The following is a 22,180-nucleotide window of genomic DNA, read 5'->3' on the forward strand; positions in this document are numbered from 1 at the left end:
TTGAAAGCAGGGATGCCAAAAAGTTAATTGTTTAAATTTAATTCAGAGACGGCATCCTATCAAGATGGTATCTAGAGGAGGGGGGCATAGGGAGTTATTTTATTTAAGTGGTAGTACCTTGATTTTTTTTTTCTCATTGAAAGCAAGGATGCCAAAAATTTGAAAAGTTGACATAAATTAACAAGATTTTCGTGAGTTATTCTTGATACAGCACTTGTATAGTTTTATCGTCCAAAGGGAAAGGGACATATGCGTCAGTAGTAAGGGCCCAATTCGTTGAAAACCTATAAAAAAACCTACATGGATATGTGTGCAGTTTAACCGGTACATTGGCTTACCAGGGTCAGTCACCTATTACTAGGAACGGTACTTGTCTTAGCAGACGGGTTTTTATGAGGTAGCATCCATTTTTTTGGGATCAAACAAACCCATTTTTTGGAACTAGGAGCGAGATTGTGTGATGCAATCTGACTGGTTTCGTTTCACGGGTTCATTAATAGAACGACTAATGTTTTTGAAAAGGGTAATTACTTCTAAGTTCAATAAGCAATTTAAACTTCCGATGGTTAAGAAAGCGTAACGGGTAATTAAAGTATGAGGAATGGGATGCTATAATTAGAATGGTTTTAAGTTGAAAATTGTGACGTAAAAATAACTCTATTTGCGAATTTTTTGCGAAAAGGTATTTGTGTAAAGTTATTGCGTTGGTTAAGAAAGCGTAACGGGTAATTAAAGTATGAGGAATGGGATGCTATAATTAGAATGGTTTTAAGTTGAAAGTTGTGACGTAAAAATAACTCTATTTGCGAATTTTTTGCGAAAAGGTATTTGCGTGAAGGTATTGTGTTGGTTAAGAAACAAAAGGTTGATGATTAAGACATAGATTTGTCTAATTCTCGTCAGAAAACCAAATCATATTCAAATATTTTCTTGGGGAGAAAATTTTAAGTTTTTGTATTAATTTGGATTTTAGCTCACATTTAACAAACTTAGTCGTAGTTAAGTGAAAGTGTTTTTCTGAACTTTCTGAGGGAGGAGGGGGTAACTATTTAGTTTAAAAATTAGTTTACGAGTAGAAAAATGCTTCACTACAGATAAGGCTATTGTGTTTTTTTTTCTGAACTTTCTGAGGGAGGTGGGTGGGGGTAACTATTTAGTTTAAGAAATTAGTTTACGAGTAGAAAAATGCTTCACTACAGATAAGGCTATTGTGTTTTTCTGAACTTTCTGAGAGAGGTGGGGGGGGGGGGTAACTTTTTAGTTTAAAAATTAGTTTACGAGTAGAAAAATGCTTCACTACAGATAAGGCTATTGTGTTTTTCTGAACTTTCTGAGGGAGGAGGGGGTAACTATTTAGTTTAAAAAATTAGTTTACGAGTAGAAAAATGTTTCACTACAGATAAGGGTATTGTGTTTTTCTGAACTTTCTGAGAGGGGAGGGCGATGGTAACTATTTAGTTTAAGAAATTAGTTTACGAGTAGAAAAATGCTTCACTACAGATAAGGCTATTGTGTTTTTCTGAACATGTGTGTTTTTTTTCCGAACTTTCTGAGAGAGGAGGGGTAACTATTTTGTTTAAGAAATTAGTTGACGATTAGAAAAATGATTCACTACAGAAAAGGCTATTGTGTTTTTCTTAACTTTCTGAGAGAGGTGGGGGGTAACTTTTTAGTTTAAAAATTAGTTTACGAGTAGAAAAATGCTTCACTACAGATAAGGCTGTTATGTTTTTCTGAACTTTCTGAGGGGGAGGGGGTAACTATTTAGTTTAAGAAACTAGTTTACGAGTAGAAAAATGCTTCACTACAGATAAGGCTATTGTGTTTTTTTTTCTGAACTTTCTGAGGGAGGTGGGGGTAACTATTTAGTTTAAGAAATTAGTTTACGAGTAGAAAAATGCTTCACTACAGATAAGGCTATTGTTTTTTTCTGAACATGTGTGTTTTTTTTCTGAACTTTCTGAGGGAGGAGGGGGTAATTATTTAGTTTAAAAAATTAGTTTACGAGTAGAAAAATGCTTCACTACAGATAAGGCTATTTTGTTTTTTTTCTGAACTTTCTGAGGGAGGAGGGGGTAACTATTTAGTTTAAAAATTTGTTTACGAGTAAAAAAATGCTTCACTACAGATAAGGCTATTGTGTTTTTTTTCTGAACTTTCTGAGGGAGGGGGGGGTAACTATTTAGTTTAAGAAATTAGTTTACGAGTAGAAAAATGCTTCACTACAGATAAGGCTATTGTGTTTTTCTGAACATGTGTGTTTTTTTTCTGAACTTTCTGAGAGAGGTGGTGGGTAACTTTTTAGTTTAAAATTAGTTTACGAGTAGAAGAATGTTTCACTACAGATAAGGCTATTGTGTTTTTTTTTCTGAACTTTCTGAGGGAGGTGGGGGGGGGTAACTATTTAGTTTAAGAAATTAGTTTACGAGTAGAAAAATGCTTCACTACAGATAAGGCTACTGTGTTTTTTCTGAACTTTCTGAGAGAGGTGGGGGGTAACTTTTTAGTTTAAAAATTATGTTACGAGTAGAAGAATGCTTCACTACAGATAAGGCTATTGTGTTTTTCTGAACTTTCTGAGGGAGGAGGGGGTAACTATTTAGTTTAAAAAATTAGTTTACGAGTAGAAAAATGCTTCACTACAGATAAGGCTATTGTGTTTTTCTGAACATGTGTGTTTTTTTTCTGAACTTTCTGAAGGAGGAGGGGGTAACTATTTAGTTTAAAAATTAGTTTACGAGTAGAAAAATGCTTCACTACAGATAAGGCTATTGTGTTTTTCTGAACTTTCTGAGGGAGGAGGGGGTAAATATTTAGTTTAAAAATTAGTTTACGATTATAAAAATGCTTCACTACAGATAAGGCTGTTGTGTGTTTTTTTTCTGAACTTTCTGAGGGAGGAGAGGGTAACTATTTATTTTAAGAAATTAGTTTACGAGTAGAAAAATGCTTCACTACAGATAAGGCTTTTGTGTTTTTTTTTCTGAACTTTCTGAGGGAGGAGGGCGGGGGTAACTATTTAGTTTAAGAAATTAGTTTACGAGTAGAAAAATGCTTCACGTATTTTTACGTGAAAACAACTTCAACCGTGCCCAGCCCCCCGAGATCAGAAATTAAATTATAAAAAAGTTTCTTCAACTGAAAGTAAGGAGCAACATCAAAACTTAAAAACGGACAGAAAATAGATTTTTACGTGAAAACAACTTCAACAGTGCCCAACCCCCCGCGATCAAAAATTAAATTATAAAAAAAGTTTCTTCAATTGAAAGTAAGGAGCAACATCAAAACTTAAAAATGGACAGAAAATAGATTTTTACATGAAAACAACTTCAACCGTGCCCAACCCCCTGCGATCAGAAATTAAACTATAAAAAAGTTTCTTCAACTCTTGAATACACAATACCTAAATTTCATTCAACTTTCATGTAAGAAAATTATGGAAAATACAATTCTCTAGTTCAAATGTGAAACTTAAGTCCAGTTTTGGATACTCATAATGATGAGGACTGATGATTATAATTCAATATTTTTTTTCTTATAAAAAAATACTTTTTTTTAAACTACGAAATTATTCAACTTTATTTTTTTATTTTTTATTTTTTTTTGTATGTATCTTAAAATGACAAAAAATGCTTACGGCTCTAACAATTGTACTCTATGATTGCTCAGAGACATGATGCGGCTTTCGCACTGACACTCTCTGGTCGGTTTTCGACACTACCTAGTTTATTGCATGCATTAAATTAGTATTTTTTACGCAGTGGAACGAAAAACACATAAGTCATATCTTAAAAAAAAAGTGAAGATGGAACATTTTAATAAAGTGTGTTCACATGACAATGTTATTGTAGCATTAAATGCCAACAAGGAGAAGTATTTAAACTATGAAACAAGTACAAGTGGTAGCACTATTGGAAATGTATGCATGCATTGTCATGACAGTAAGGAATTAAATTTCTTTAGAATACCGAAAAGATTCCATTGTACAAATGGTGGATATGCGAGATTGAGATCTCCGGAGATGATTGCACTCAAAGAGAATGCCAAGATAAAGATAATCGTTGATGATAGAGGACAACTCCTTGCTACTGTTGCAGGTAACACATTACCTACTGGTACATCTAATCGTCATCTTTTAGGTATTAGCATTCAACGGAAGGTCAATAAAAGAAAGGCCTACTCTTCTACGAATATCGTAAACCATATCTTGGCTACGTCCCGAAACTGTTACCTGTGTAAAAATAATGTAATAATAGACAGTGAAATTGCCAGAAAAATAAAAAGGGCATTGTTAGAAAATATCACTATGGAATATCAAGATAAATTGATGAAAAACAAAGTGCCAGCAAACGTTACTACCATTAATCAAACAGTCGATGAATCAAATAATAGCAAAGATGAAACGTATATTGAACCTGTCGGTGACACACCAGTAAATATTGTGTACATAAAGAAAGAAAAACGAGCAAAAATGGGGTTTTTATAGGCCAAATGACGATACTGAAAAAACAAAACGAATATTTCGAGAGGACAAACGCCTCTCTTCTTCAGCGCGAAACGAAACGATGTATCAATAAAAGCCAAAAATTAAAAGAATTAAAACCAACTCCCTAACAACCATAAAAGCGAGTTATTCGCCAATATCCGCGATTTGCACAAAATCCAAAAAAAAACATGAACTGCCATCGACGGATACTAGCGAGCAACTGATAAATGAAAGGAATCAATTCATTCACTCGAAAAAACAAAACGAACCAGCAATTAAATAAGTTGGAAAACTATGACATTTGATTTCGCATTTTAATTAAGGCATTTCTTGCAGACACCCTTTGAGACCTAAGGGGTTGTTCACGTGTTTGATTAGACGACTGGGAAAGTGGTGCAAGGTTTATTTCAGGGATTACTAACGTATCGGCGTCTCTTTTGAGAAAACCGAAATTTGACTAGTTTATTCTTAAATCACCGCAATCTCTGTTTAAAGCTAGACCTAAATGTTGGTATTTATAAATTTCAACAGCTTCTCTGTAGTGCTGGACAATACCTTTATCATGCGAAACAAGACTAACTTGATTAAACAAAATCGTATGGTCTGGTTTTTCAAAAATGTGCTCTGCAAGGGCAGAGTCAAAATTTTCTGGTTTTTTCCGCTTTTTAAGTGTATTATTAATTGAACTAGAATGCTGGGTTAATCTATCTGTTAGTCGCTGATTTGTTCTTCCGATATACCAAGAGAACTAGAGAATTGAACTAGAGAATTGTATTTTCCATAATTTTCTTACATGAAAGTTGAATGAAATTTCGGTATTGTGTATTCAAGAGGTGAAGAAACTTTTGTATAGTTTAATTTCTGATCGCAGGGGGTTGGGCACGGTTGAAGTTGTTTTCACGTAAAAATTTATTTTCTGTCCGTTTTTAAGTTTTGATGTTGCTCCTTACTTTCAGTTGAAGAAACTTTTTTTTATAATTTAATTTCTGATCGCGGGGGGTTGGGCACTGTTGAAGTTGTTTTCACGTAAAAATCTATTTTCTGTCCCTTTCTAAGTTTTGATGTTTCTCCTTACTTTCAGTTGAAGAAACGTTTTTATAGGTTAATTTGGGCTCGCGGGGGGCTGTGCACGGTTGAAGTTTTTTTTCGCGTAAGAATACGTGAAGCTTTTTTTACTCATAAAGTAATTTCTTAAACTAAATAGTTACCCCCACCCTCCTTGCTCAGAAAGTTCAGAAAAAAAAACATAATAGACGTCTCTGTAGTGAAGTATTTTTATACTCGTAAACTAATTTCTTAAACTAAATAGTTACCCTCTCCTCCCTCAGAAAGTTCAGAAAAAAAACACACAACAGCCTTATCTGTAGTGAAGCATTTTTATAATCTTAAATTAATTTTTAAACTAAATATTTACCCCCTCCTCCCTCAGAAAGTTCAGAAAAACACAAAAGCCTTATCTGTAGTGAAGCAATATTCTACTCGTAAACTAATTTTTAAACTAAAAAGTTACCCCCGCCTCCTTCAGAAAGTTCAGAAAAAAAACACAAATGTTCATAAAAACACAATAGCCTTATCTTTAGTGAAGCATTTTTCTACTCGTAAACTAATTTTTTAAAATAAATAGTTACCCCCTCCTCCATCAGAAAGTTCAGAAAAACACAATATCCTTATCTGTAGTGAAGCATTCTTCTACTCGTAAACTAATTTTTAAACTAAAAAGTTACCACCCCACCTCTCTCAGAAAGTTCAGAAAAAACACAGTAGCCTTATCTGTAGTGAAGCATTTTTATACTCTTAAAATAATTTATTAAAATAAATATTTACCCCCCCTCCCCTCCCTCACACATTGTAGAAAAAAAAACACAATAGTTTAATATGAAGTGAATAAATTTTATAATCTTAAACAAATTTTTAAAAAAAAAATTTAAACCCTCCTCCCTCACAAAGTTAAAAAAAAAAACACACATATTAAGAAAAAAAAAATAGCCTTATCTGTAGTGAAGCATTTTTCTACTCGTAAACTAATTTTTTAAACTAAATAGTTACCCCCTCCTCCCTCAGAAAGTTCAGAAAAACACAATATCCTTATCTGTAGTGAAGCATTCTTCTACTCGTAAACTAATTTTTAAACTAAAAAGTTACACCCCACCTCTCTCAGAAAGTTCAGAAAAAACACAGTAGCCTTATCTGTAGTGAAGCATTTTTCTACTAGTAAACTAATTTCTTAAACTAAATAGTTACCCCCACCTCCCTCAGAAATTTCAGAAAAAAAAACACAAAATCGTTATCTGTAGTGAAGCATTTTCTAATCGTAAACTAATTTCTTAAACTAAATAGTGACCCCCTCCCCCCTCAGAAAGTTCAGAAAAACATAACAGCCTTATCTTTAGTGAAGCATTTTTCTACTCGTAAACTAATTTTTAAACTAAATAGTTACCCCCCACCTCTCTCAGAAAGTTCAGAAAAACACAATAGCCTAATCTGTAGTGACGCATTTTTTTACTCGTAAACAAATTTTTAAACTAAAAAGTTACCCTTTCCTCCCTCAGAAATTTCAGAAAAAAAACAAACAATAGCCTTATCTATAGTGAAGCATTTTTCTACTCGTAAAATAATTTATTAAACTAAATAGTTACCCCTTCCTCCCTCAGAAAGTTCAGAAAAAAAAAAAACAATAGCCTTATCTGTAGTGAAGCATTTTTCTACTCGTAAACTAATTTTTTAAACTAAATAGTTACACCCACCTCCCTCAGAAAGTTCAGGAAAAAAACACAATAGCCTTATCTGTAGTGAAGCATTTTCTACTCGTAAACTAATTTCTTAAACTAAATAGTTACCCCCTCCCCCTCAGAAAGTTCAGAAAAACATAACAGCCTTATCTGTAGTGAAGCATTTTTCTACTCGTAAACTAATTTTTAAACTAAAAAGTTACCCCCCACCTCTCTCAGAAAGTTAAGAAAAACACAATAGCCTTATCTGTAGTGAAGCATTTTTCTACTCGTAAACTAATTTTTAAACTCGTAAACTAATTTTTTAAACTAAATAGTTACCCCCTCCTCCCTCAGAAAGTTCAGAAAAACACAATAGCCTTATCTGTAGTGAAGCATTCTTCTACTCGTAAACTAATTTTTAAACTAAAAAGTTACCCCCCACCTCTCTCAGAAAGTTCAGAAAAACACAATAGCCTTATCTGTAGTGAAGCATTTTTCTACTAGTAAACTAATTTCATAAACTAAATAGTTACCCCCACACACCTCCCTCAGAAAGTTCAGAAAAAAAACACAATAGCCTTATCTGTAGTGAAGCATTTTTCTACTCGTAAACTATTTTCTTAAACTAAATAGTTACCCCCTCCTCCCTCAGAAAGTTCAGAAAAACACTTTCACTTAACTACGACTAAGTTTGTTAAATATGAGCTAAAATCCAAATTAATACAAAAACTTAAAATTTTCTCCCCAAGAAAATATTTGAATATGATTTGGTTTTCTGACGAGAATTAGACAAATCTATGTCTTAATCATCAACCTTTTGTTTCTTAACCATGGCAATACCTTCACGCAAATACCTTTTCGCAAAAAATTCGCAAATAGAGTTATTTTTACGTCACAATTTTCAACTTAAAACCATTCTAATTATAGCATCCCATTCCTCATACTTTAATTACCCGTTAAGCTTTCTTAACCAACGCAATACCTTCACGCAAATACCTTTTCGCAAAAAATTCGCAAATAGAGTTATTTTTACGTCACAATTTTCAACTTAAAACCATTCTAATTATAGCATCCCATTCCTCATACTTTAATTACCCGTTACGCTTTCTTAACCATCGGAAGTTTAATTTGCTTATTGATCTTAGAAGTAATTACCCTTTTCAAAAACATTAGTCGTTCTATTAATGAACCCGTGAAACGAAACCAGTCAGATTGCATCACACAATCTCGCTCCTAGTTCCAAAAAATGGGTTTGTTTGACCCCAAAAAAATGGATGCTACCTCATAAAAACCCGTCTGCTAAGGCAAGTACCGTTCCTAGTAATAGGTGACTGACCCTGGTAAGACAATGTACCGGTTAAACTGCACACCTATCCATGTAGGTTTTTTTTGTAGGTTTTCAACGAATTGGGCCCTTACTACTACTTGTGTCCAACCCGTTTTTTTTCTTAGTGATAAAACGGGTTTACTTTGAAAACATTCATTCATAGGTACCAGGCAGATTCACACTAAAACGAATTGGTGTGAATAAAGCGATAACGACATCCCCACCTAACATTGCGCTCGAGTGACAATGGCGCCCTTAGTCCTGTGCCCAAGTTACGTTAAATGGCCAGGTCATAATAAAAGCTTTCAATTTGGGAGGTTCAAGGAGGAGTCTTTGACAATCTTATGACCTCTGGGTACTAGATGTTGCAAAGTTCTTACATACATACAGCGGTTTAAAAAATTCGATCACCCCACTAATGATTACCAAAAAAACGCACAAATGTAACAAATGTAACAATTGGAATATTATAACACTTTTTTCAAAGCTTTGAAGAAAAGCAAAAAAGGTTAAATACCCCTAACTACGCTTGAAAGCTATTTTACAAAGAAACTCTTTGGAGATTTCCATTTGGATATGACCATAGCAGAAGCTTTGAGCCTGGGTATTATGACCAAAGGTGACTTATTGTTACGACTTTCTTAAATTTGGTAATTTTTGTGAGGAAATGGAAATCAAAGCTTATACTCAATAACTGATACTATGTGTCCTAACATTCTGCTTGGATTAAAAGTGACGAATTAGGAAGAAAATCTCAACATCTTCCTAGAGCTACTTCAGTCTGCATATTTTTTCATTTAATTACATTTCAAACGAAGTGTTTTTTGTTTCATTGTAATTGAAATGTTCCCATGTGAAGTGTTCATCATGTATTTTTCAATTTGATAAATTTACTCCTTTTATAATGCAATTTATAATTTGACTGATATTAGGTATTTATGAGTTTATAATTTGGAATGAATCCCCAAAAGAAAAAAAGAATAATATCCAAAAGAGCGGCCAAAAGCAATAAAAAAGCAGCAGTTCAGCCTTAGCCTACATAAAATATATTCTATAAAGAAGCCAAAAAAATTTCAAATGTATTTTTTAAAATTATTATTAAAAACCAGTTTTTAATACAAGAAGGCTTTTTAGGAATCCAAAAGAGCAAAAAAAAACAATCAATATCAAAGTCGTCCATTTCAACTGTTTTAAAGGTGACAAAACAGATTTAGGCAAAGGGCATTATGAAAAAATTAAGCTTCTAAGTTCAAAGTTACATTCGAAGTTTTTAACATGGTAACTGACGAATTTTATGATAAGCTATTTCAAGTTTTGCATGCAGCAATGCCCGATGAAAAAAAACTACTAATTTTGATAGTTATTTATGTTAAGAATACATAGCTAATAGATACTTCAACTACTCGTATTATGCAAGTGTTCTGAAACGCCACAGCCATTTCGTTTCTACCAGATTTCTACTTCTCTTGATAAATAACGAAGAAGACAAGTTTTCAGCCAGCGCTTGTGAACTTTTGAACTCATGAATAGGCTCGAATCTGTTGTAAATTTAAGCTGTGATTTGAGAAAGACTGATGAAAAAATTAATATTTGAAGTCAACATTGATCGCACCGGCGTTGCGCCACCGACATCTTACCGGTGGCGCGGCAGCGGCGTGCTATTTTGGCCCCGCCGCCGCCGGTCTTCCCTCGTCGGCGCGGCGCCGGGGTCTAGTGATGACATTTACACAACTTGATTTTCATATCTTGCAATGAAATAAACGTATATTGAACTATTGACAGTATATTTACACACACACATTAAAGGTAGAGAGGAGTAGGAGCAATGAATAATCTGTTAAGAAAATAAACCCAAGATTATTTGAGAGAACCTTTGAGACTTGAAATTCCAATAAAATCTCACTCAGGAAATGACAGATTATTGTCACAGTGAGTTAATTTCTGTTAAACATCAAAGATACGTGTAAGGCGGCAGGAGAGTGACCAAAAGATAAACACAAATGAACTGAGAGTTTCCAGGCACCAATTGACATCCGGTTGTAATTCTTCAATTTCCAGCAGCTCGCCTTACCGTGTTTCCATTGTATTTGTAACTTTTAACCCGTGTGAATTCCAGGGCGGCGACTTGTAAGTCACAAAGACATTAAATCCAGAAACTGTTTATTTATATGAGATAGAGCGAAGTAGTTAGATCAATTATTGTTACTGGAAAGCGGCCTTTGTCCAATATCTAGAGGATACCACGTAAGAGAGACCGATACGTCTCACAAAGGCTCCGACTGGCAAATAGTCTTTGTTTCCGCATCTGTTAGATAAAGTTTTAGGATCTATCATGGACATAAGCCTACCTGTAAATAATTATTTTGAGTAAATCATGGGTTTGTGTGGTTAATCAAGTTGATGGGCATCCTTAAGAGAATGAAACACCTTTTGTATGGTATATATATATTTTTAATGATTTATCAAAATATTAGCATGCTGCTTTCATAAGTTTAACGAAACCTATAAATTTTTGCTAAAACGAGAAAGAAAGGATGAAACTTTTCTGTTAGCTCACTACCAGTATTACTTTTACCTGTAAGGCCGTACCCAGAGGGGGGGTTAGGGGGTTTGGGCCCTCCCCCCCCTAAATGTTTATTTGGCTCGTAAAAACGTAGCAAAAATGTATATAAACAAATTTCGTATGCGTTTTTTTGCGTTTTTTTTGTGTAACCCCCCCCCCCCCGAAAAAAAAATCTTCGAGTAGAACCCCCTCCGAAAAAAAATCCTGGGTACGGCCTGTAACTCCCTTATTTTACGACCATTAACGTTTTAGTTCTGGAAATTGCCTTTGACCTAAGTTCTGGAAATAGTTTATTCAATTAACAAAATAGGAATTAACCTACAAAAAATTAAAAGTACCAAGGAAATATAATTTAAAAGGTTAAAAAAAATAAATTCAGACCTAACATAACATGTTGAATTGAACACAAAAATGTAAACAGTTTAAAGAAATGTTTGGTGGCCAGATTCACTTTAGGAAATTTTTCAAAACAGTAGTGGCACAAAAAGTCTCCTTTGGTTGTTACCTTCAATAAAGATGGTTTAATATGTGAAACCTGGACTAAACAAAAAAGTGAAATATCCTTTAAATGTAAGTTCAGTTGTAAATTACTTTGCAGTAAAACATTATTTAGTTTGGTTTTTTTTGGCAGGTTTTATTGACACTTCGACAGGTTTTATTGATAAACTTGCACTTACAAACTGTTTTAATATTTTCATGACAAAATGTCTAAAATTAAGTGGATTTACTTCTTTTTTTGATTTTTCAATAATAGCAAATTTTTAACATTGGTTTAAAAAAAAATAAAATTCCAATTTCCAAGAAACCATGATCAAATAGTTCATGGTAACGAACTGTAAATAAGGAGCGATTTGGCTCAATAGTGGCCGAAACTCTACAAAACAGAATTTGACATCAATAGATACGTCAAAAGAATTGGTCTTTTATACTGATTTCAAATATATATATTTACCCATCATGAGTTCCTTGTTATCCACCAAAAGCTACGAGCCTGAGATTATTTGCCTGATTTTCAAAAAAGGGGGAAATGTCCCCAAAAAGTCAAAGAATCTTAGTGAAAGCCTTACCATCAGATTCAGCATATCAGAGAACCATACTGTGGAGATTTTAAGCTCCCATCTACAAAAATTTTGGAATTTGTTTTTTTTTGTCAGAAGAGGGATTACAGATGCGCGTTTTTTTTCCCCATGGTGATGGTATCGAATCAATGGTCCTAGGATTTAGTAAGAAAGGGCCTCATTTGAACGAATTCTAAGAGTTCTAGTGCCCTTTTTAAAATACAAAAAGATTAGAGGGCAACCAACCCCTCTCCCAAGCCACTTATTTTCCACCAAAGTCGTCCGATCAGAAATTTGAGAAAACCATTCTGTTCAGCACAATTGAAAGGTCTATTAGCTATGCCTTTGGGGATAAAACGGCCCCACACTGCCTCTAGGGGAAGGGCTGTAAGCTATGGAGTTTGTCCATTGTTTACGTGCAGTATTTGTTATTTGAAAGCATACAGCATTTGTCGGGAGGTGGGGGGGATATTCTTCTAGGGAAATTTCTTATACAAAAAATATCCGGGGGCAGGATAGTTCTAGCGGTAAACTTCCCAGCGGAAATTTTATACTGGTGGAATTTGTTGGAAATCCTGTAAGAAATTCTTTTTATTTGTCTACTTTCTCTTTGCCGACTCAGGAAAACGTTCAGCTGGGTGGAAATTGTCTGGAGGATTTTTTTTTTTTTGGGGGGGGGGGTAATTTTCAAGGAAAAATTCTACGTATCGGAATTTTCTGATGCAGAAATTCTACACGGGGGCATTTTCTGCGGGAGCAACTTTGCACTGGAGGGGGGGGGGATTTCCGGAAAAAAACTTCCACGGAGAGGGGTATTTCCAAAATGAATTACAATCATAAACTAGAGTCTCTTTCAAATGAAAGTATGCTAACGGGAATTTGTCAGGCGAAAACGTCCGCGAGATATTTTCTGGGGGGAATTTTCAGTGAGAACGGAATTATCCAGGGGAAATCTCCGAGGAGGGAGGAGGGATTATTTTACGTGGTAGGAATTTTCCATGGAGGAATTTTTGGTGAGGGGAGGGAATTTTCCATTGAGGTAGAGCCGGATTTTCTTGTATTATTTGAAAATCGATCAGAAGTAAAAAAAAAACTAAGTTTAACTGAAAGTAGGAAGCAACATTAAAACTTAAAATGGACAGAAATTATTCCGCATATCAGAGGGGCTGCCTCCTCTTCAATGATTCGCTCTTTACGCTAAAGTTTGACTTTTTGTCCCAATTCTTTAAGAACGACTCCTGAAACACAGGGGCGGTTTAATTAGAATTAGAAGCTTTTTTAAAAGTACCAAAAACTTTTGCGTGAAGAGCGAGGTATTGAGGAAGGGGCTACTTCCCTCAAATGAGGAGTAATTTCCGTTCATTTCAAGTTTTAATGTTGCCGCTTACTTTCAGTTGGAAAAACTTATATTTTAACTTAATAATATTACTAAGGCGTCTATTAAATACACATTAGTTACATTGTAAACGACCGACGTCAATCAATGAAGAAACGTTGAAAACAATGAAAACTATCTCAATAAAGCGTAAAATAAACTAATAATGCTTTAGCTACAAAATGAGGTGATGGGGAGTGGGATTGTCAATCACACTGGTTTAAGATCTATAGGATATTTTGTCTTCTATGGGCTGAAGCCAACCTGGCCCCCAATCTGTAGACACCCTTAAATCTAGATGTATCTTGTTCCATCACTTTATTTTAAAAAAAAAGCTTCCCACTCTGTTCTTTCTAACTGCTAGTATGTTTAAATAAATGAATGTCAAAGTATTTTATAAAAAAGAGTTATATAGTTTTTCCTTTTAATTTTTAATGACATTGTCAACCCATGCGATTATCGGTAACAAGGATTCGTTATAGCAGTGGTTCCAACTTAGGTCGTTTCATAAAAAATTCAGGTCTTGGCTAGTTTTGCACTGAAACAGGACCTAGCTCGGATCCCCACCTTTTCACCGAAATCCTAGAGCTTCGAACTTCTTTCTACACTAAGCTGAATATTCAGAATTTTATGGTACAATTTTCTTCAAGATTGGATCTTCTTCAGAGGGTGTTTCAGCCACTTTTTCTGAAATTGTGTAAGTTTACGCATGCTATCTTAGCGCTGATTATTGGATTATATGGATGATCTTCGTTTAGGCAGTACAAAAAGGGTTATAAAAGAGCGTTATATTGAACAGGAAGGTAAACTTTTCCTGGGCTCAAATTGAGCAAATGATTTGAGTCCAGAGAAACTGTTAACAAAGCAAATGAAATTTAGGAGATTTTGTGAATTCGAGGTGCAATAATACGTTCGAGACAACATCAAGACGACTCAGTCACTAAAATTCAGTCATAAAAGAATGAACGTGGATGCAAGTTGAATAAACAGGAAAACTGATCGATTGGATAGGATAGAGGATGGAAGATGCAGTGGCAGAATAGAAGATGCAGTGCTTTTTTTGTTGTTGCGGAAAGAGTTTGGAAGAATAGGAACGTAGCGTTAAAGCAAAGATCGGGATACCTGAAGCCACAGTAAGGACAACATCAAGTATAATATTGAAACGTGGGCATGATGAAATATTAAGGAAAATATGTGACGCATAATCCACATGAATTGTACAAAGATAATTGTATATGATCGTACGAATGGCCGTATATCAAACAATAAACATGCAAAACATTTCATTGGATCTCACTTTCTGGGTCTATAATGAGAGTTCTAAAATTGTGCTTTCCTGCAATAGAGTTAAAGCCAAACAAAAATCAGGACGTCCTCAAATAAGATGATCCGAGGTCACAATAAGATACTCAAGGGGAGTAGGAAAGTAGTCAAGTCACTCCTTCTTAAGAGGGAATAAATAGTGAAGCGAGTAATGGAGGAAGATAGAGGGGGAGCGTAATGGCCTTAGGGGGCTAGATACTTTGAAGAGTTATCGTCAGTAATATACCATTGGTGTTTATTTTCTATGGTAAACTGTCATGGGTTCAAATATCTGGTCATCAAATTATGCGTAAACTGTTTCTTTCTTTTTTTTCAGCTGACATACTTAATTTTTTCCTCGCCAATGACTTCTTGGCTCCTGGTCCCTATAAAAAAAAATATTTTGAAAAACAATTCGGTAAATAAATGGATCAAACGTATTACCGACAGCAAAACTAATTTATGTAATTTTTAATAGACTTCTAATTGTTCATAAGAAATCTTAAAATAAATCCCGAAACATCATTAGAGCCGCTCAACTGTGCATGCCACAAAAAAGAACAGCTTTCGTTTGTCTTTCAAGATATTTATTTAAAAGTGTACCACCAATATTGTATTTAATTTTTTTTTATTCAGCTTGTTGTTGCTTCGGTATTTTTCATCCTACTATTTACTTCTTAGTCTGGAAGAAAAAAAATGATGGGTTGCAGGCAAAGATATATAGCCTGAATAAATATAGTATTATTAACATATATAGCCTTCGTAAAATAGTAGCAGATGAAACGGTAAAAATAAGGCAGTATAGGCTAATGACAAAAAAGTAATATGACCAACTCAATTTACTTAAGTCCCGTCCGTCCTTGAAGGTCGTCTTATGGTCTCTTTCTTCGCAATGGCTAGAATGCGCCTTCTGAACGTCTCGCGGCATTCTAATGGACTAAGAAGGTCCCAGAAACAGTGAGGCGCACATTTAGCCTTCCACTTCTTTGGGGGATGACCATGAGGGCAAGAATCGTGAATTTGTCTTGCGAAGAAAATTATCGGGAGACGGGACTTGCTCATCCGTTGGACATGGCTGAGCCACCGAAGCTGCTAGAGCTGGATCATGGTGGAGATTGTCTGTTCGACATTTGAGATTTTATCAAGGTAGGTCATTCCGATGATTTAGCAAAGGTATTTAATTTCAAATGATGGGAAAAGAAACACTGGTCAAGTCCTATAAAAGCCAGTTAAGCCACCCTGACCGAGTGAGTCACACACTGGACTTGTAAGCCTATTTCCTTTTGGACAGCAGTTTGAATCCTGGTATAGCAAATCCTTTAGTTAGGGGGCGGGGATCAATGGCATAACTCCATAAGCTCAGTCACTGAGAGTCTGGGGAGCTTATGGTTAAGGAGACTCCTGGACTTTAATTCTAGACTTTGATCTTAGACAATAGACTTTGTTTTGGATGAATTATGGCCCTTCCAAAAGAGTTATACGCTTCGAGAACGTCGTCGTGGACATAAAAAAAAACCAACAATATATGGAAAAGGAAACCAATTGGAAATAATAAAAAGTATTTATTTTTTCTCCAAAACACTGTTTTAGCAAAAATATTTCCTACTTTTGCTGAAGACTTTTTATTACTTTCACCCTTTTCTAGAAAAATAAGGACAAAAATTAGCCTGTCCCTTAAAAATGTAAGGATAAGGATTCCGCCCGAACGGGATTTCTGGCTTTAAAAAAAGCTATTCTTGTAATCCTGACTACTTTAAATAAAATAAAAAAATCTCTGTTCCCTGATTTGAAGAAGGAAATAAATTAGGTCTTTGTATTTAATTCTGTTCTAAGACTATTAAATTTTATATCTTCAATTTCGCCTCCAAGGAGAATAATTCTAAAGAATCTTCTCATATTGCAGGGAGTTCTCTTTCAGAAACATTTGAAACTTTACTCATTAAAATTATTGTACAACACAGGAACAATTACGTTTTTCCAGTCTCGCTAAAAAGTTTCAGTTCCAGAGGCTATTACTCACTGCCTAGAGGCTTAGTAAACATTTACATAAGGTACGAGGCCTCTTCAACTATTATCTGGAATATGATCAAACAAAGCATGAAATTTAAGCAATTTTATCGGAACCAATTTTCATTACAAAATTAATAATGTCTGGTATGCATGGAGAAGTTGGCGTGTACTTGTACAATATGAATTCGGTTCTCTCAAATTAAGCAAATAATTGCTTTTGTGCGTTGTTTCACCGCTAAGACAGCAATTACGAATAGTAACTGTATTCTGGAGTTCTGGATTCCTTCTTTAGATGGGACATTATTAATTTATTCAAGAAGTTAAGATTTAAGAGAATTTCTGTTTTTTGCGCAGTGATGAAACCCCCATGTATATTAAAGTAGTCTATATTGAGAAGCAGTCTATATTGGAAAAGAATGAGAGGGAATATAACTCTCTCACCCCTCCCAGCAAAGGTTTAGTGGAACAAGGGTAAATACAAAACAAATTTAATTTTCAAAGAAAAATTCATTAGTCTTACATTCCTCATTGACTTTACCCCTCTCCCAACAGAAAATTTGAAATGGTTCGTCACAACCAATGTCCACATAGCCATGCTTATCACTCTTATCACAGAGATTATAAGAATAAAGTTTATATCCATGGGTTTTCCATGCTTAAACCGCACCTCCTCCCACCCAAAATGAAAAACACAAAATCCTGGACATGACCTTCATGAAAAAAAAGTTTTTCACATCGTAAGTCATGCGATTGCTCTTGTATTATCTACGGTATATTACAGAGCCAATATGAGAAATATTCGGTACTGGTGGATTATACCTAACACAGCGCTATATATTGTCCAAGGAATGCAGACATGGAGACCCGTTAAACGGGGATTTGCTATCTAAATTGATCGCAAAGCGTCCTTTCTCATTGAATTTAAAATATTTAAACTGTTATTTTTGGGGTTTAGGGGGGGGAGGTAACAAGGTTAGGTTAGGTTGCGTATCTAATATATGCTAAACTTTACGGGTATATTACAGAGCCAATATGAGAAATATTCGGTACTGGTGGATTATACCTAAAACAGCGCTAGGCCTATATATTGTCCAAGGAATGCAGACATGGAGACCCGTTAAACGGGGATTTGCTATCTAAATTGATCGCAAAGCGTCCTTTCTCATTGACTTTAAAATATTTAAACTGTTATTTTTTGGGGTTTAGGGGGGGGAGGTAACAAGGTTAGGTTCGGTTGCGTATCTAATATATGCTAAACTTTACCCCACCCCCTTAATTTGCAAATATATAGCCCAAATTTGTTTCTAAACTACTATATATTCATCCTATTTTATTTTATATCATTAGCATTAACCAAACTTGACATCTTTCGTGTGATAGGTATATTGCACCAGTACCACATATTCAAGTAACATTATTCATAATCGATGGAAATTCCGAATAAACAGAAAGGAAACCGACTTGTTGTGAAAAGGCCATTTCGCGGGCTTCTCAAGGCTTCTCTTAGAACAAAAAGTTCAAAAAAATTTTGGGATTGTTTAATTAATAAGGCGACTGGAATGTCAATTGAACCTTGTAGGCTAACAGAATAGACCAATTGAACTTTAAAGTTGTCTTAGCAAGATATTCAACTAAAAATGTTACTATGTTTGACTGGATTTTAGTAAACCGAATTTCTTTTCCCTTTTTATAGTTCAGGGGCACCAGTTCAAGACTTGACTAGGGAAAAAACATTATTTTTCTCCTAGAACGGCGCAATTACACTTCCAAAAAATTTCTATGCCCTGCCTTTCTACAAAATTAATAAAAAAAAACTTACCAAAAAAGCTCTTCAACAAAAAGTAAAGAGCCATATTAAAACTAAAGACGAGCAGAAATTAAGTGTTCTATAAGGATTCTCAAATGGTGCCTGATTAACGATTATTAAGTCAATCTTTTTTTTATGAAGAAACTAGGAAAAGAAGAGAGTAGGCGACTCTTAACGAAATTATAGGTTTTGTGTATAAGATTAAATAAAAAGAAAGTTTTTTTAACTGAAAGTAACGAGTAACATTAAAACTTAAAACGAACAGAAATTATTACGTATATAAGGGGGTTCAACCCTTCGTCAATACCTCGCTCTTTACGCGAAGCTTCAAAATTTTTTTCAACTTCTTTAAGAATGACCCCTGAATCACAAAGGGTTTAACTGGAATAAATAGCTCTTATGAAAGTACTAAAAAAAAACTTTAGTGTAAATAGCAAGGTACTGACGAGGGGGCAAACCCCCTCATATATGCAATAATTTCTGTTCGTTTTAAGTTTTAATGTTGCTCCTTACTTTCAGTTGAAAAAACTTGTTTTTTTTAATTTAATTTATGATCGTTTTTTCAACAATGCTGGGAAATCCAGCGCTCCCAATCCAGCATTCCCTTCTGCCATGAAAAATTCATCCATGGAAAGATCCTCCCACGTAACCTTCTCCCCATGCCCCCGATTTTCTAGGAAAAATGGGTCGATACGATCACCACTGGGAAGAAAAAAAAAGAAAAACAAAGTAATACGCATCCGTGATCTTTCTTCTGGCAAAAGAAGTCCACATTTTTGCAGATAGAAGCTTGAAACCCCTACAATAGAGTTCTCTGTTATGCTGAATCTTATGGTGTGATTTTCATTAAGATTCTACGGCTTCTAGGGGGTGTTTCCTCCTTTTTTTCTAAATAAGGCAAATATTCTCAGGCTCATAACTTCTGATGGGTAGGACTAAACTTGATGAAACTGATATATTTGAAATCAGCATTAAAATCCAATTCTTTTGATGTATCTATTAGAATCAAAATTCCATTTTTTAGAGTACTATTGAGCCGGATCGTTCCTTACTTACAGTTCGTTGCCACGAACTGTTTGATAAGCTATTTCATAATATATCTTAGGATTCTTTATTTTTATATTAAATAAAAAACAAATTTCTTTAACTGAAAGTAAGGAACGATATTAAAACTTAAAACGAACAGAAATTATTCCGTATATGAAAGGGGTCTCCTCCTCAACGCCTCGCTCTTTACGCTAAAGTTGGACTCTTTGACACAACTCTACTTTTTGAAACAACGAAAAATTTAGCGTAAAGAGCGAGGCGTTGAGGATGGGACAGTCCCTTTCATATACAGAATAGTTTCTGTTCGTTATAAGTTTTAATGTCGCTCCTTACTTTCAGTTAAAAAAAATACGTGTTTTTATTTAATTTCTGAACGTTTTTCAACTAATTCAGTTCGAATTTGGCTCATCGTACATCAAAAAAAAGTTTTATGTTAATTTTGGCAGGTTTGTTAAATGAAGGGCTGTCCCCTCCTCAATCCTTGCTCTTTACGCTAAAGCTGTTAGTACTTTTAAAAAAGCTTCATATTCTAATTAAACACCCCCCTTGCTTCAGTAGACGCTCTTAAAAATTGGGAAAAACAGGCGAACTTTAGCGTAAAGAGCAATGTATTGAGGAGGGGGCAACCCTTCATATATGGAATAATTTCTTTTCGTTCTTCAAATAGTGCCGGTAAATCACTCTCTATGAAATATACCCCTCCACCTTACGAAAAACTCTTCCATGGAAATTTCGTCCCACTTAAAACGCACCCCCCCCCCCGTCAAATTCCGTCCAAACAGTTCCATCCTCACTAGAATCCCCTCCCTGCAAAATAGCTTGCGGACGAATTAGCCAGTAAAATTCTTCTTAACATTCTTTCATTTGAATAATACTTTAATTTCTAATCAGTTTCTCTATCACTCCAGAAATGCCCCCATCCGGAAATTATTTTCAGGAAATCAAAAGACGCAGAAAAAAAACCTAGACAATTCCCTCGGGCCGTCTGCAATTGAAAAAATTGGCAATGAGAATGTAAGACAATTAAAAAGAATTTCATATAGTAATTCTATAAAATCCCCTAGTGTAACATTTCCCCTGGAATATTCACTCCCTAAGAATTTCCATCCCCAAGTCTCTTTGTTGAAATCCACCACAAGCACAACCCGCCTCCTCCCCCCCCCCAAAATGTATGTGAACTTCCCAATAACAAATATTATTAGTAAACAATGGGTGAATTTCATAACTTACAGGTCTCTCTCCGCGGACTGTGGGCGCTCATTTTACATCTAAAGACATAATTATTTCATCTTTCAACTAGAACAAAATGACTATCTCAAAATTTCGAAAAGAATGGGCGTGGGAGGGGGCCCAGTTGCCCTCCAATCTCTTTGGTCACTAAAAATGGACATTAGAACTTTTAATTTCCGTTTCAATACACCCTCTCCCGGTCTTCTAAGACCATTATTTTGATACAACCACCCCTGGGAAAAAAAAATAAATAAAATAATAAACACGCATCCGTCATCTGTCTTCTGGCAAAAATAGTAAATTCCACATTTTTGTAGATATGAGCTTGAAACTTCTACAGTAGGGTTCTCTGGTATGATGAATCTGATGATGTGATCTTCATTAAGATTTCTTTAATTTTAGGGGGCTTTCTGCCCTATTTCAAAAATCTGGCAAATATTCTCAGGCTCGTAACTTTATATGGGTAACACAAAACTTGATGAATTTTATACATTTGGGATCAGCATAAAAACCTGATTGTTTTGATGTATCTATTGATATTAAAATTCCGTTTTTTAGAGTTTTGGTTACTATTGTGCCGAGTCAATCCTTAATTACAGTTTGTTACCACGAACTGTTTGATAGTTCATTCTGCAGATATAGAAATTTTTATTTCTGGTTTGATTCTATTTTTTTTTTTTTTTCGTTTGTAACACCCATTGCGTTTATTTAAAGCAGCCCAGAATTAAAATTTGGCTTCTACATATGAATTCTCATTATCGCTTGCCTTCTAAACGCAGACAATTTGAGCCTTTTCTTGATGTCATGACGTCAAAATTGTATTTTTTTTTATTGGACCTTTAACTTTTGCCTTAGCTTGTCGTTTGTCATTTTGAAAGACATTTCGCTAAACCTTTGTTTCTATTAATTGTTCAGGTGGTGGGACAAAAATCTCTTTTTCTTCCAACGAACTATCTAGTCCAGATTTTTTATTTTCAAAGGTATGGTAGGCATTGATGACCTTATCCATGTCAAAATCCAAAACCCGATCATCATCGCTATCATTTTCAATTTGTTTGGTTTGTTTTACCTCGGCTTGTCAGTAGAGAGGGGTCAGGAGGCGCCACGCGACACCCCTGCTGCCACCTACAACTTTTTTTAACACCATATATTGGCACGCCACCCACGTGATTTATGGTTTTTGTCAGTGAGAATTTGAAAAACAGGAATTTTGTCACATCCATGTTGTTTTCATGGATGGTTATGTGTGATGTTCGATTTATTT

This window comes from Artemia sp. Qi Xiang Cuo, chromosome 13 (genome assembly GCF_049724085.1).
Source record: "Artemia sp. Qi Xiang Cuo chromosome 13, ASM4972408v1, whole genome shotgun sequence".
In the NCBI taxonomy this organism is placed as follows: domain Eukaryota; kingdom Metazoa; phylum Arthropoda; class Branchiopoda; order Anostraca; family Artemiidae; genus Artemia; species Artemia sp. Qi Xiang Cuo.